Source organism: Zonotrichia leucophrys, chromosome 1A (genome assembly GCF_028769735.1).
Source record: "Zonotrichia leucophrys gambelii isolate GWCS_2022_RI chromosome 1A, RI_Zleu_2.0, whole genome shotgun sequence".
NCBI classification, from domain to species: domain Eukaryota; kingdom Metazoa; phylum Chordata; class Aves; order Passeriformes; family Passerellidae; genus Zonotrichia; species Zonotrichia leucophrys.
Window position 1 is genome coordinate 15,374,651 of NC_088170.1, and position 17,050 is coordinate 15,391,700.

At 45.1% G+C, this 17,050-nt stretch overlaps 1 protein-coding gene across 17 annotated transcripts in view; it reads right to left on the minus strand.

Annotated features, from left to right (window-relative positions):
• Positions 1-17,050, minus strand: part of PPFIBP1 (PPFIA binding protein 1) — a 101,592-nt gene that overhangs the window by 49,613 nt on the left and 34,929 nt on the right. Inside the window, exons 1-2 of one of the 17 annotated variants that reach the window (XM_064701338.1) lie at positions 1,639-1,673; positions 1,366-1,494 (exon numbers count right to left, since the gene is read on the minus strand). The exons of 15 other annotated variants lie outside the window; for them this stretch is intronic. The gene's annotated coding sequence lies outside the window, so the exon portion shown is untranslated. Of the gene's footprint in view, positions 1-1,365; positions 1,495-1,638; positions 1,690-17,050 lie in introns of those variants that run through there. One more of the 17 variants, XM_064701345.1, reaches the window with a different exon arrangement.

Here is a 17,050-nt window from a genome sequence, read left to right on the forward strand (position 1 = left end):
ATCCAGGTACAACCACCCCTGATGTTTGCCAAAAGCACTCCTTGCTTTCCTAAACGAGGGGTTTGTCCATGGCTGTCAGAAATCCCTAAGGCAGCCCTACTAATGGGAGCAGACAGTGGTACCCACATCACCCAAGAGACTTCTGCCTCCAAGGAAAGACACATTGGTTTGCACAGAGCTTCCTCCACTGCTACTCCCCAAGGAGCTGCACTGCTGAGAGCAGCAGGGAGAAATTTTTAAGATAAAACTTACTGAAGCAAGACCTGCAAACACACAGACCTCCAAAAACTCTTCCACCACTTGCAGAGCATCTGTTAGCAGCCTGACCAAGCCCACAGCTGAGAAACTTGGAGAGGTGAAATCAAAAAGAACAAAGAGCCCCCAAGCCGAACAGCTGGGGATGACGCAACAAAATCCCATTTCCCTGGTTATTTGGTCCTAGAAGTGGCCATTGAAAACTAGCCTGGAACAGCACATCCTGCTCTGGCCATCTTCCCAGCACATTGCAGCACATCCAGCAGTCAGGAAGTAAAATTACTGCAATAGAAAAATAATATTGGAAGTATCCTTCCCTAGCAAAGGCATAGAATTATTTTTGGTCTTTGCACAGCTATCACCAGCATGCAAGGAGGGGGTGGGCAGAGGGCAAAGAGGACCTCATACACCAGGGGAGCAAAGCACCAAACTGCATGGAACCAGAAAAGACAACAGATCCCAGGAGGAAGGGGTGGAAAGGGGAGATGCAGAGGGAGCCAAAGATACACAAATCAGCAATCAACAGCCCTCTGTGGGCTACAGGAAAGGGGACAACAATAAAACACCAGCAGATTAATCCCTGTGCCCCCTGAAGGGCACCCTCTGACTTCACAAACTTTGAGAAAAGCCTCAGCTGGCCACTGATGCAGCAGAGCTTTTCCAATATGTATGCTCCACTCTTTCTTCCTTATGGCTTTGGTCTAATACAAATAAAACCTAACAGAAAACTCAAGGCTTTAGGGTTTTTTTCTTGGCAGGGATTAAGGAGAACTACATAGGTAACATGAAAAAAAAATCCATCCTGGAGGAGTGCAGTGGAGCTCCTTAGGAAAATAATGCATAGCTAATGATGACAAGCAGTTTAACTTCCCTTCATCCACAAAAGCAGGAAGGGAAAAAAGCATAATTTTAACACAGATTGATCTATGGCATGGCAGATAAATGAGATATCAAGGTGCACACAGGAGACAGAGAGGCAGATGCATGAAATCCACCCCTGGTATAACGTCACTGACAACACACCTGAGAGGAAAGTACTGACAGTGCCCTGCCTGACAGACAATTTAAAATAAGTTTTCTCTTGCTTTCCAAGAAAATGACAACACTTACCTTCCTGTGTGCACAACCAGTGCCAGGTGGGGTGTGGGGGGCTGTTTGTACAGAGGCAGATCCCCCTTTTAGAGCTCCCAGCTGAACACCCTGCTCATGCCGACAAGAACAAGCATCGCTTCATCAAGCCTGTATTTACAAGCCACCATTAAAAAAACCAAAAATAAACCACAAATTCAGCTCTCTCCACTATCATTTATGATTAATCTTATTTCTAGCTGGCATTTCTACCTCATCCCTGGCTGTAACAGAGAAGACATAATGTGGTCTTACTTGTTTAATGTCCCTTCCTCTGGTTTAAACCCACCAGCCGGTTGCTAGGGCTGTGCTGCTCACTTTTCAGTAGGTGGAGATTTTTTATTTTTATTTTTGAATGACATACAAACCCTCTGGCTACAGCGCTGGTGAAGACGTATTCCAAACGGCTTACAGAGAAAACAAAACGCTGCCCTGCAAATAAACACAAGGAAAGCTGGAGGAAAAAAAAACAACAAGAGGCTCTGTGAATGGAACTGCAGTTCTGCTGGATGCAAACTGGAAAGCTGCCTGGATATGGATTTCAAAATCTGATATTTAATTAAGATGGCAGACTTCAAAAAGAAGGAAAAAAAAGTGCTTAAGCATTTTACATATGTAGGAAATGGTAGTCTTCCCACCCAGAGGCTGCCTCTTTCCTAGATCAAACGGCACACACAGAGGCATCGAGGGCCAGCATCTTGGAGCCCATTTTTTGTTATTTTGGGGGTGGTCTCATCCTGGATCTCCACCTGCACAACACACCACACTTTAAAGCCCAGAGGTTCTCAGAGTCAAAGGGAATCAGCTGCCTGCTGGCAGGTCAGAAGGCCCAGAGGACACACCGTGCCCTGGATGTCACTGCTCTGAGGAAGGGAGGGCTGGCCTTTTGTCCCACTCGCCTTCCTCTTTGTGCACATGGGCTGCACATGCTCAGCGTTGGGAAATAAAGCATCAGCTACAGATTATTTTTATGACATGATGCAGTAAGATGGATGACTTAAGTTCCCCAGCTCTCCCATTCACACATAACACTCCTTAAGCCAGGAAATTCTGATACACAGAAATTAAAACCCTTGATTAGGGCTTGTTTCTGAGGGCTGTTGAGAGTAAAAGAGGACCCCCAAGAGCTGGCTGTCACCCCAGAGCAGCCTACCACGAAAAGAAATAAAAAAGCTAAGAAGCTGCAATCATCTTTTCTGGGGAGTGTGGAGGGAAAGAACCCCTTCCACAGCAAAAGTAAGACCCTAAATGCTGTCAAAATCCACGTCCTGCCTTCTCAGTGCTACGTGGACCAGATGACTGCATGAGAGGTCTAAAGCAACCTCTGAATTCATCTCTCTTGCCTCACGACACTAAAACAACACATCCTTAGCAATTAACTTTCACAAAAAAAAGCTCTATTTTATGAAGATAAATGCCATTTTAGACACATCTATTTCTGCTTTTTCTGGCAGGCCAGAAGAGAAACACAAACACATGGAGACTTATTTACAAAATACATTTCAATCACAATTGCAAACAGTTTCAAATGAATTCAATCCAAATCCCTGGCACAGTTTCTCATGGAATGTTTTGAAGATGCTCAGCTACAGTGCCACCAGTCAGTAGCAGTTTACTAATGAATATATTTGGGTAATTTACACTACGAGTCATTAACATTTCTTCTAATGTAAATGATGACTCCATTTCATTCCTTCCAGGCCTGGTAGAAGAAACTAAAAAAGAAAATGGATGCTAGCTGAAAACATTGCTCTGGTGTTTTGAAAGAAAAGAACAAACTAAATTTTAAAAGTCAAGTTAGGAAATGCTGGAAATACCTCAATGGGAATAACATAGAGAAATATCTTTGTCTGAGGCCAGGACAGGAATCTAGTAAGGTCCCAGATATGCTTTTAGCCAAGTAATTCAGACATTGTCCCCCCTTACCCAAGGTCATCATGTGGAGCCAGGTGTATCCATAACATTATTATAGATAAAAACAACCCAAATGTTGGAAAGGCTTACTTTAAACTGATTATGTCTATTTATTTTTATAACTAAAATTATTTTTGAATTTGCTGAGCTGTAGTCAATGACATCAAAGCAGGACTACAAACAAAGCAACAAATGTCCCTTTGTTCCCTAACTCTAGATCCTTTCTTTGTTCCCTGAATTTCATTATTTCTTTATTATACAACAAAGGCTATTTATTTCCTTTAACTGATAAAAATGAATGGAAGCACACTGGTGACAAAAGCCCATCCCATAAGTACGCAAGAAACATGTCGAGATAAAAGGTTTCAGGCTGCAGAAATTACTTTAAAGTACTTCAAGAGCACAAAACACAGAAGTCTTTCCAAAATATAAATACCTGGGAAAAACTTACCTCAAATCACACAATTTTACTACAAACCAGCTGAGTTGCATTCTGCACTTTGCCTTAACATTTGGTAAACACTCTGGTCGTAAATCAGAAGCTCAGCCTCGACAAGATAAGCATCCTTGAGATCCTTTGACAGAGATGCATACACAGCAAACAGCTTATGTAAACACCCAAAGTCTCTGAGTCAAGGTTTATGGCTTGGATTCATATCCACTTACAAAACAAACCTTTTATTTGGGTCTCCAGCACTGAAATCACTCCCGTTGCTTATCTCTGCTACCCTGCTCCAGCAGCTCTTTTGTTGCTGTTGTTGCAATTGAAAGGAAACTCAGAAGCCTGGGTTTTACACTGGCAGGTGTTTTGTGGGCTCTGAGTGCTGTGACAGGGAGGCAGCTCCTTACCTGCACAGCAGCTGGGTGATGCTAACGCCTGTCTGCACACTCCCTTCAGACTCACTTTCACTCCTTTCACACAAGCAATCCAAGGTCAACTGAAGCCTTGTTAAAAAATAAACCAAAACAAAACAAAAACCACCCCCCACAGACCACTTCAAGCTGTTCCTGTTTTACTGGTTAACTGTTTAATAGTCTTCAACTTCTCACCTCAGAAAGCCTGAGAACCAGTACATTATTTTCTCACTTGTTTTCCTTGGGCCCACTGATTAGAAAAACAAATGAGATTTTCATCCCTGACTCCAAGACTGCTAATTCAAGCAAGGAAATGCCTCACATTCCCCAGCAATATGTTACTGACACACTGTGGCCACACAGGCTACTAAACAAAAGGGCACTGTTGGGTGACAGGCCAAAAGGTAGTTCTCAAAAATACCTTAAAACCCACCTAGTCCTGAGCACTGATCCACATTTAAATCCCATTTTATTGCTTGTGCCACTTTCATTCAATGAGCTGCATCCAAAGGTCAAATTCACAAGCCTCCAGATTTGAAAGGATTTGGCTCTAGATTTTGGACCTTCATGTCCAAGAGTTTCCAGATGCACACTTTCAGAGTTGACACTCCACAAAGCAGAGGCAGAGGGCACCACCCATAAAAAGTCCATAAATAAATAAAATACATTTAGCCTGAACAGTGTTTTAATAAATGTCTGCAGAAAACAACAAAAAATCCCATGCCTTTTAATTTTGCAGTATCAACTGTTACAAATGGAAAATCTGTTTGTATTGCATTTTTCCCCTTCTATCTGCCTCTGAATTTGCTGTGTTAAGATTTACCTTTCAGGAGTGATTTGCAAAACAAGAGTGTGATATCTGAAGCACATGCTTTTGTGTGAGGATATTTTGTTTTTCAAAGATTCACGATCTCTGAGAACTTGAGGCTGCCAGTCCCACCACTGCACCACTGCCACCACACAATTTACCATCTCATCTCTCCTGGCATTTTAAGAATGATGCAGGGTAAAATTCAACTTGGTTAAGGAATAATTTTTTAAAATAGAATTGTAAATTGTAATTGAATCAATTTTTTAAATAGACTTGTAATAGAATGGGACTGAATTTTAATGAGGAAAAAAAATAGGGGAAAAGTGAAAACCAATAAATTGTAGACTAACTTTCCCTTGGATTTTCTCTTTTTCTCCTCAAAAACTTGTGGATCTCTTCATCTTCTCCTAAACTGGAGCCCTTTGCCAATAACACACTGGAGCTTTGCGAACAGACTTTGTTTAGGTAGCATAATTGGAATCTGAGAGTCCACATCCAGACAAGCTGCTTTAGGCAGGACGTGGACTTTAATCACTATTAAAAATGGACATTCTACCTTCGACATTCCTGAAATACTCAAAGTGGGTTCAAGACATAGATTTCAAATTTCACATTAGTTCTCGGCTTTGAAAAGGAACAATTGGTTCATGGGCAAAACACTCAGAAAAGTGCGTTTGCTCCCAGACAGCGACCTCTGATGTTTGATAACTGCAGAGTGCCATCCCACCACCAGCCAGAGCTGCCACAGACCTGCAGAGCAAGGCACTCGTGGCTGCACAAGGATGGGATATCTCCTGCCCAGGCAGTGTGGCTCTCTGTGGGGATGCACGTCCTCATCCCCTCAGGACCATCCTCTCCTTGCTCTGGGGCACAGCCTGTGCTGACTGCCCAGCCCCAGAGTCACTTGTTGATGATGTTAGGGTGAAGAAGAGGCACACACAGACAGGGCATTTTCCCAGCGCTGCCCTTCCCACACTTTCTCTCAGCTACTTCTCTTCCCCACATCCCTTCTCCAATCCCTAGGGAAAGCACAGCTCCAGGGATTTCAGTAACACTGGAGTAAGCAAAGTTTTTTATTCCTTTTTATTTTCAGCCAGGGAGCAGAGCACTGTTGATTTTGTCTTGCTTTTTCAACACCAAAGTCCCAGTGCCAACAGATGAAGGACAAAAGCTGTGTGCTCTCAGCTCCAAGAGAGGGCCTTTCTCTTCTGAATGCTGCACTGGGGAATAGCAAGCAAACAAATTCCCAAACTACCACTACAGGGCAGCTTTAAGGAACCCTATGCTGCCCACACCATCGCTTGGCTGGGGAGCCCTGGGTCCTGCCTACCCTTGTGCCACCTTTGCTCCTCAGCACAGAAGCAATTTAGCAGCCAGGACAGAGGAAACAGATCTTCTGCTGCTCATTCCTTTCTGCTGAAAGCCTACAGATGGCTCTTAGGGGTAGGGATGTTGTCCTCTCCATCCTCCTCTTGCACAACTGACACCTCCTCACCATCTCCTGCAGAAAGATGGTTTCAGTCTTGGTGCTCTGCAGCTTCCAGCATCACCCAAGGCAAAAAATCTCAGTGAAGCAGGGGCTGAGCTGTGCTTGGGGCTCCGAGTTCACAAGACAAAGACATCAGTGCTAGGGGAATGGAAACAATGCTGGGGTGGGCTGGAGAGCTACATGGGTGAGGATAATACATTCATGGTGATACTGAAGGTCAGGGGGCCTTCACCAGCAAGGCAGAGGGAGGCAGCAGATCAGCAGCAAGCCAGAGCTGTGGCCTCTGCAGGAACAGAGCTTTAAACACTACTGGGCCCAGCCCTACACTCTCCTCTTTCTCCTGCAGCAGAAGCGGAGAGAAACTGTGGGGGAAAAGGCTGGAAGAGAAAAAAGGGAATTCTTTCTGCTCCTTCCCCTGTAAGAGAGAAAGGACTGGAGATGGAAGGGAGCAGCCACTGTCCATCCCATGGCCAGGCCTCTGGGCACACGTAGGAGGGGGGAATATCCCACCCCTCACCCCATCAGCAAGATGAGCACAAAGTGCTGGCTTTGCACCTGAGGAAGATGCAGTCCATGGGATGAAGACAAATCTTAGCTCTCAGAAAAATAAGACATGCTTGCATCAAGAGATGTCTGATACCCAGCTGGGGCGGAACTGCAGCTGCTGCAAACCTACATGGACTTCTCTGAGATAACAAGGTACTGAGACTGGCGTTATTTAGTGCAGTAAATAATGCCACTATTGGCATTCTAAGTGTGAAACAATTTATTTTTTTATTATATTGAACAATGAAAAATGTTTTTTTTAGATATAGCAATAAACTGTGGTTTATTACTAACCTTACCAATAGTGGGCTGCCTTTAGTAGACAGGGCTGTAACACATTAAAATGGAGAAGAAGATAACTTGAAAGAGCAGTTTACAAGAAAAGTTACAGCCCAATTGCAGCAGTTCAGTGTGAATACACCTATAAATCACCTGGTTTGGGTATCCAGAGCAGTCTAGTTGAAGCAAGGGGCTACAAAACTTTCTTTGTAGGCAGAGGATCAGCAGTGGATGGGTTAGCACACAGCACAAGTGGGGCCACGATCCAAGTCAGCAAGTCTGAAGCAAACTGAGGTGTGGCTAAATCCCACGACAACAATAATGTAGAAATACCATCACATGCAAGAGCTGAACTGCCCCTCTCCATTATTAAATACCTGCCACATGTTTAAGCCAGTCAGGTTTACAGACTCTTCTGGAAAGCCAGTTTGAGGGTAACCCTCAAACTCTCTCAAAACTCGAGGTCTTCCAGAGGAGTCATTCCAGCAGGATATTAGTTTTCATGAAGAAAGAACAGCATTATTGAGGCACATGGTTGCTGAAGGAAGTTTTGTGATCTATGAATATCCTGAAAGTTTGAACACAGAAAGGCCCTTATTTGACATGAAATATAGTAAGGCATAGAAGGGAAGGAAGGCATGGGGAAGTAAGATCACCTGACTTATTTAAAGTTTGTAATAGAAAAAAAAAATCCTGACTGTTTAAACTGTTTCCATTCCCTTGACCTACAGATTTAATTAAAATAAACCTTCAGAAATATTAAAAAATTAATAATATTTTAATATGTTTTTTTAACACTGAATAAATTCAAAAATGTTTTTATGACACAGAAAGACCAAAAGCAACTTCACTGTTGTTTCAAAGTTGTATTGTGAGAAAGTGACTCTTGTGTGACTTCATATTTTTCTAACTTCCAACAGTTTCACTGTAAGAAATGATAGCAAGGATGGAACAATACATCTAGGATTAAAGGCTACCAAGCCCATTATTTATACACATCTAATTAGCTCCTCCTGCACACATACACAGACACCCCCCCTTGAGCACTGGGAACTGCTAATATAATTCCTGCAATTAAAAGCTTCAATGCCAGATTCCTTGTCTGCCAAAAGGAAAAACAACAACCACTCTCCTCCAGCACAGCTGGGCATGTTTGTACAGGAGTGGATGCCCAACCCTAAAACAAAGCTCAGCTCCAAGATCTGAACTCTCCTAAAGTTCAAGGTATTTATTAGAAACCTGTAATCCAGCACCACAGATCACCTTGGACTCCAGCAGAGCAACCAATGCAAATCAGAAGTTTGGGGAGTTGACACACTGTTTTGTTCAGCCATACCAGAGACCTCTGCTGATCATGGGATAACAGTGCTGAACAAGTCTCACTCAGTAACAGTTTTGCTTTGGTTTCCCCCTCAGAGACCACGTTAACTCTTGTTGTGTCAGGGACCCTGGCAGTGCAGACAGATGGGTGAAGGAGAACCTGCCTGTCACCATGTGAAAGCAAAACTAGCGCAGAATAGATCAAGGCCAACATTCATAAAGGCTTGGATGCATTAATGACCCTCAGTATTTCCATACAAATCTTCCTCTGAATACATAATCTCAAGATAAACCTTCAAAAACCTTGAGGGATCAGATACACTTATAACATTACATTTCTTTGAAGTACTTTTCCCTTTGTATTTTGACCACACTTCAAAGTTTTCCTACTTACATACAAATTAAATTAAGACATCTGATGCTGAAAGAAGCAGACACTGGAAGTGTTTCACACTTTCCCAACCTTGGGGGGGCTGAGGCAAGACTCAGTCTCATAGAAAGAAAGGTATATATTAACCATAGGCTGATTTTGACTACACCAGCTGGCCAAGGAGGAGTTCTTCATGTATCAAAGGTCTAACAGAACCAGGGTACACTCCAGCCCCCACCTGTGGCTGAAGATCCTGGTCCCAAAGAACAACACAAGTTTAACCCGTAGGACTCAAACTGACTCGCTGCCATCAAGTGGGAATTTGTGATTAACAGGAGTGCCCAGTGCAGGAAGGCAACAAGAGGGAGGAGGCTGGAACAAAACCAAGGTACACCAGCAGTGGCAAAGCCCTTATGTGGTTTAATCGGGGTGAGCTGATCATCTTCAATGGTTTTCTTAAGAGGGAAAGGGAAAATCTCAACCCAACTTCCAAACACTGTGAAAGTTGCCATGGAAACTGATAGGGAGTGGCTGGCAAGATGCACCAAGTTTTGTGCTTCCATCAAAGACCTTTTTGGAACCATTGGAATAAAAGAATGATCCTAGAACTGTCCTCGACTACCATGCCAAAAAACCCCACAGGAAACAAACCAACCAGAGGAATGCAAAACCCCACCCCAAAGAACAGAAGTACACAAATCATTGCATTTTCTCATCATGAAGAGCAGCTTCCTCAGCAACCACGCCAACATCCGGGGCCAAATCCTTTGTGGTATATGAGGAGACACTGGAATTACCTGGACATAATCCTGCATGTTCTCAAACACTAAATGAGTTTTAAAATGTTAGTTCTTGCTTCATATATAACAGATCTATACAAATAACTATTCAAAACTATTGCCTCCTGAGCATCCTGTTTTGGGGCTGAGTATTTTTCCATGTGTTTACTGAGCCATCACTGGAGGGACAGTTTCAGGGAGGTTATATTTAGAGCTCTGAAGGACTAAAGACCTTTTTTTTCCCTGGCTAAAGTTAGGAAGGGATCCTCCCTTAGCGGAGGATCTTACACCAACTCTGCTGAACACAAAAAAGCACTGAGACAAGTCTAGTTTGGGCTTGCAGAAGACACTAGTGATGCCAAGGCCTCAGCCATGATTGTCCTGCTGCTTGAAATGGGAAAAGTAAATTCAAAACTGGCACAACTGTTTGCTTTACATATACAACAGAACTACACTTTCATCCCTGTTTAGGAAAAGAAACATCACTTATTTCAGGGTGGAATTGTCACACATCTTCACACAGGGCTTGTGTCAGTATAGCTCCTCTCAGGGACAGCTCAACATTTATATTCCACTCCACGGAAACACCCTGCAGCAGGGGCATTTTGGCAGCTCTGCATGGCTGCCACTTCAGTCACTGGACAGAAATGGGGACAGCTCCACATCACAAGCAAATTGAACTGCTCATACAAAAATCCATTACTGCACCCACCCCTCCAGCAGTGCTACAAACCCCTTCAGTTACCACCCTCCTTACAGTACAAAACTGCCACTTACCTCCATGGATTCATCCACTTCAAGATTTTCCTGGTAAGACACAGCAAAACCACACACCATGGTGCTTTACCTCAGAGAGGTTCAGGTATTGTTGACAAACTCTATTATTCTTGCAAATCAATTCCTATCATAGAATCAGAGAACGGTTTGGGTTGGAAAGGATGTTAAAGATCATCTTGTTCTACCCCCTGCCATGGGCAGGGACATCTTCCACTATCCCAGGTTGCTCAGAACCCCATCCAATGTGGCCCTGGACACTGCCAGGGATGGGCAGGCACAGCTGCTGTGAGCACCCTGTGCCAGGGCATCACCACCCTCACAGGGAAGAGTTTTTTCGCAATATCCAATCTAAACCTGCTCTCTGTCAGTGTGAAGCCATTTCCCCTTGTCCTGTCACTCCAGGCCCTTGTCAAGAGTCTCTCTCCATCTTTCCTGTGGGCTCCCTTCAGGCACTGCAAGGGCACAATGAGGTCACCCCAAAGCCTTCTCTTCTCCAGGCTGCACAATCCCAATTCCCTCAGCCTTTCCTCCCAGCAGAGCTGCTCCATCCCTCTGATCCCCTTGGTGTCCCTGCTCTGGCCTGGCTCCAGCAGCTCCCTGTCCTTGCTGTGCTGGGCCCAGGGCTGGATGCAGCCCTGCAGGGGGGCTCAGCAGAGAGGGGCAGAGGGGCAGAATCCCCCCTGCCCTGCTGCCCTGGCTGCATCCCTTAACACCAGTGTGCTCCTCCTGGTACACTACAGCTTTGGAAGTACTGAAATACCTTGGAAATCCTGCACTATTGAAATGTTATTTAGTGTGTTTCAGACAATGATCTCTTCTCTCTTGTGACCAGGGACAGGACCTGAGGGAGCAGTACAGACCTGTGTCATAAAGTTTAGACTGGGGCTTTTACAAGTACGCACAGAAAAAGAAGGGATAAAATGTCAGAACAGGTATCTCTGCATGGTAACAAGCAGAGATCTCTGGCAGAGGAAGTATCTAAGTCATGCTTAGATTTGGGATTTGGGGATTTGCTTTTTGCCCTTTATTGAAACTTTTGGCAGTTTTAAGTTTCTGTTTTCTGCAAAAGTCTCAATGATCATAAATGCATTTAGGCCTCTCCTAGTATTTTAATGGAATATCAGTTCCTGCTCCTCTACTTGACTTGCAGGCGAAATCTGCCATTTTAAGGAGATAATCTTAAGCAGCTTTCTGAGAAATGTCAAGAATTCTAAATTGCCATTTCTGTGCTCTGGTTTGGGGTGGATATTTTTCCTCTCTCCTAATATTCCATTTAAATTGTCCTAAAAAGAAAATGGAGTGTTGCCCAAGATGTAGCAGCATGATGTGCAGTATTTTACAGATTGCAAGATCTTAATCCATATTTTCAGCTAATTAAAAACTTTTCAAGAAGTAGGGATTTAATTCCCTGTTGCAGTATTGTGTCTAAAAAAATCAAGATTTAGGAAAGCAACATGAACAAGACAATTACTTCCATGGCATCCTGTTTTTCTAAACTAAATCTCAGTATCAATGAAACAAGAGCTGATGTCCAGTCACACTTGTAACCATTGATGAGGAGGGGAAGGAAGAGATTTAGCAGAAATGTGCACTTGGCAGGGAAGAAAGAGGTGTGAGTAAGGTACCTGGGGTGTCTTCAAACATTGAGTACACAGGTAATGAAGCCAGCCTGACCTACCAAGCCCCTGAGGGCTTGAGGAGGAGACATTCACCACCAGCCTGACAGTGAGTGACCAGTGACTTGTGACCAGAGGGCAGCGCTCTGGCTTCCTGGGCTGCCCAGGGAGCTCGCAGGGACAAGGAGGAAAACAAACAGATCATGGGACAGAGGACTTCTTCAGGCCTGAAACCAATACTGAGAAACCAGACCATGGCCAGACAGCTGCAATCCTCCTTCCAGCCAGAGGAAACAATTCCACAGGGCTGCTGGCGAGTTCCCATGCCACAGGCACTCCTCAGGCTGTACTCAGCAGTGGTTCTGGCAGCTGAGACCACCTGCTCTGTACTCACACAACACCTTAACTGTGGTAACCCTGCCCAAGAGGCTCCCCTGGTACTGCAGCACTGAGGGCCAAGGCAGGAAGCTTCCATCTTAGTCAACAATTTTTAACTTGTACACAGCAGTGTGCCAATAATATGCTGTAAAACAGCCATTATTTTCCCAATTCCAGCTGCCAAACTCAAGAGAGCTAACCTGACTGAAGACAGACATGAAGGTGAAGTAAACGGGGCATTAAATCAAAACAAACAGCTTGGCTAAACCAGTCACCCTGAAGGGCTTAGGTTAAAAGTTGCTCACCTGAGCTGGGGCTCCTGTTACTCTGGTCTTCATGCTATTTTAAGGGGTGAGTCTACCCAGGTAGAGCACACATTCAACTTAGTGCAAAATTCCTATCAGTGGGAACTTCTCACTTGTGGGGACTTTGCACCAGTGAGGAAAAAAGACACCACTCCATGTAGCAACAGCATCCAGGAATGTGAAGCATGGCTCCACACTGCTGCTAAAGCCAAGCTCAGTGCAAGTTGATATTCAACTTGTGCCTGAGCAATTTTTATCTCATAAACAATCAATGCTATACCCCTCTTCAGATTTCAAAACACTCATTTCAAATCCTTTACAACTGGCCACGGTACGGGGCAAAGAAGAGTCAACTGATTTCTCACTGACACTAGAATTGTAGTAGTGTTTTTTTGAAGTCAGAAAATGCCAAGTAACAACAGAAAAAGAGGAACACGCCCAGCATGCATGTCAGAACGCACAGGGCACCACAAGGACGTCAGTGGTATCTCTGCATCAGCAGCTTGTTCCCTGGAAACTTCTTGTCCAAGAACTGTGACCCAGCCTGGTGCTCCTTTGCTGGCAAGATCTGACAAGATCCCAAGATGCCGGTGTGGCTGCGGGCCAGCAACCTGGTGCTCCAAAGAGCCACATGCAAATGTCTACCGAGGATAACATGACCACACACGTTCCCTCTCCTGCTGGAACGCCAGCAAGGCTCCAAACTCCTCCTGAATAACACAGGAGATAACGCAGCTGGATCCCAGGGCTCCATGGCGTGGATCACAGCATTCACTAGGGCTGTCACAACACTCAGTGAATTATACACAGCACACACCCTTAACAGCACAAACCTCAGAGCTGTCTCCATGTTCTGTGGCAGCAGAGATTAACACATGTTGACAAGTGATCAGATAGGGAAGCATTAGAGGAGACAGACGCAGCCCATTACTGCTGTTTGTTGTGTACCTACACGGTTTCTCGCTGTCAGAACTGACTGCACTCACAGTTTCTCCTGATGTAGCAATGTTGCTGGGCTTCCCTTTCCCATCCTCTCAACAGACAGCTATTTCAGTTGCTCAAAGCAGTGCTGCCCCTACCTTTAGCACAGGGGGATAATCACTGGCTGACAATGTCCTGCTAACAGGAAAACACACCTTAACACGGCACCCAGGCACCAGGAAACCCCTTGGCATCAGGCATCTGATCCAGGTGAGAGATTGCAGGAACCATCTGGAGGACACAATACCACATTTGTGCTGGAGTGTGCACATCACTCCTCCCAATTCCGTGCCCAGAGCACTGCAGCACAGCTGGCAGAGATTCTGTGAATGGCAGCACAGCTGCAAAGAAGGCCCCTAAGGGGAATGATGAGATAGGCTACAGAGGAGTGGGAACATTCAAGCGTGGCTACTCTAGATACTCACAGGATGCAAAGGCATTAACTTAATACACAACACTCCTTGATAAAAAAAAAAAATATGAGAAGGTTTCATATAGATTTCATATCAGCCTTACAGTATCTGAAGGGGGCCTAACAAGCAAGCTGGAGAAGGAATCTTCATTAGGAACTGGAGTGACAGATAAAAGGGAATGGCTTCACACTGAGACAGGAGGTTTAGCTTAGATATTAACACAAAAACTTTTCCCTGTGAAGGTAGTGAGGCCCTGGCACAGGTTGCCCAGAGGAGCTGTGATTGCCCCATGATCCCTTGAAGTGCCCACAACCAGGTTGGACAGGGCTCTGAGCAACCTGGGATAGTGAAAGATGTCCCTGCCCATGGCAGGGGCTGGAACTGGATGGGGATGTCCTTTTGAGCCCAAACCATTCTATGATTCTATAAATTCCATTAGTGCCCAGGATCTCAAAGGGAAGCAATAAAACACTAGCACATTGTTGCACTGTGAAGGACAGGGTGGGAAAGGGCAACAGCCAGGACAAGGGCATGGGAGGAACTGTGGAAGTCTCTGCTGAGGTCTTGGAGCAAAATGCAACCAAATACACAAAGAGGCTCCTGCAAGCACTTGCAAGCTGCCAATTTGCTCTGTTGCCAGACTATTCTGGGGCTGAAACACTGACAGTCAACAAAGCTCTTCCTCAGACAGGGATGCAGCATTGCCACCTATCAGAGCTTCATCTCCTGTTGGGAGCTGGGAACAGACACAAGGACACCGAGCTGCCGTAAGCTCAGTTTTGGTATTTCTGGCAACGCTTCAGCACCCGATGGGATGCACCACACTATTTTCTGTCCTCACAGGAACAGACAGCTGTTCACTGCCCAGATGGCAGAACCAGGATGGCTGCTTTACTACTGCCATCCCCCAGTGTCCCTCAGGCACAGTGACACCGAGGGCACGTCAAGCCTCGGCCACTCGGCATCCGGCCAAGCAGGCAAACCAGCCAAAACACCCCTGGCACTGCGCCCTGGGAGTGGAGCCAGAAACGGTTGCCCAGTCCCGCAGCAGAGTTGAACTTTCCAAATATTTTGAACAGCTCCTTATCAGCAAAGCAGCTTTGCACCAGCTCAGCATTTCACTGTTTATAATCTGGTCCCCTTAAATTGGATTGACAGCCGAGCAGAACCACAGCCTGAAATAGCGACAGTCTCTCTGTCGGCACAGGAGCTTTTCAGCAAGACCCACCCAGCCTGAGATCAGCAAGTTGCACAAGCCCACATTGATGTCAAGCATGTTTCTAATGCCACTGGAGTCAATGCTGCTGAGAACATGCTTAACACTGGATTCCTGTTTGACCAAGTGACCAAAAGAGGACCTCAAAATACAGATCCTGGCAGCTTTGTGCCATCTGTGGGTGCTATCAGTAATAAATAGCAGCCCTCTCCTCACCACGACGGACTTCAGACCATCTGCCAGACATGGCCTCTGCCACAAACACAACATGAGCAAATCTTCACAAAGATCCTGATCATTGTTGCGACAATCTGCCTTCCCTCCCCATTTAGAGGCGCCACCAGAGCACAGCTCTGAGGGTGTGTGTGGGGGCGTGGGTGTGTTTGGCACCACAGGAAACACTGAAGTTCCAAAACTCACACCAAGTCTGCAACAAAGACATGCTTACTTCCTATATGGATCTTGCTCCACATCACTCTGGTTCAGTGTGACACCACCATCACATAGAAAGGTAACTTCTTCACCAAGATATTTCAAGGCAAAATTTACTTAGGGTTACACAGAGCCACTGTTACTGCATACAGAACACAAACCAAAACTCAGTGAATCAGGGCAAACAAGTGCTGCTCTGTTGCACTGAGGGAGTTCACAGGGTGGGAGAGCAGGCTGTCTGGAAAAGGCAATGAGTCACAGAAAGCCTCCACTGAATAAGTTCACCCATCAGCCCAGCACTCAGACAGCACCTGAGCTAAAAGTTAACAGCCTATGCCCCTCATGGTGTAGAGAAAACAAGCACTGGCCACTGAGTCATCACCCCATGGGGACATCCTGCAGTATTACCACCCTTAGTGTATCAGGGACTGACTTTATTAGCCACTGCTGCTTATATGACTATTGGTTCCACTGCACCTCCTTCAGGTGTAGGACTGTCAGCTTGGAAGGTGCTCCAGACATTAGAGATCTTGGATGATGCCCACCTGCCACAGCAAGGATGATTCCACTCCCAAATTGCCATCTTGTCCCAGCCAGTGCTGCTCACTGTAGGTCTCAGAGGAACAACTTTATCCCCTTTATCCAACAGGGTGTTGGAGGGCATCAGCCTAAATCCCTACTGCTTAATGCACCTCCAGTTGGTGGGCACTGACCTCCTCAGGGTGTGGAAAGAAGGGTGTTTCCCAACTACCCCATTACACACCTCAGAAGAGATGTACCACAGGAGGATCAGGCCTTTGGAATATGGCAATTGTTGTGCCATCCTGGGGAAACAGACAGAATTCTCTGCCATTAGCATTACATTAAACGCTAGATGATTCAACTGAACTTGCTCTCCCCTTATGAGGTAAGGCTATTTCCTACTTTCTTCCAGTAACTCAGACTTGTCTATGTCCTATTTTTGGTTTCTAAATTAAGAATATTGCTCATTACCAGATTATATGGCATTTATTCTGAGGAGCAAGAGATACTGATGCAGCTAAAATTCAATATAAACACCCTGTGGATGTAAGCCATGACATTTATATACCGGATTAATAAGCACTAAGAGGAATTTCTGATGTAGGGCACATGACCCTCCCTCCATTTCAAAAGCAATTATTTTAATACCATGATTTCAAAGTGT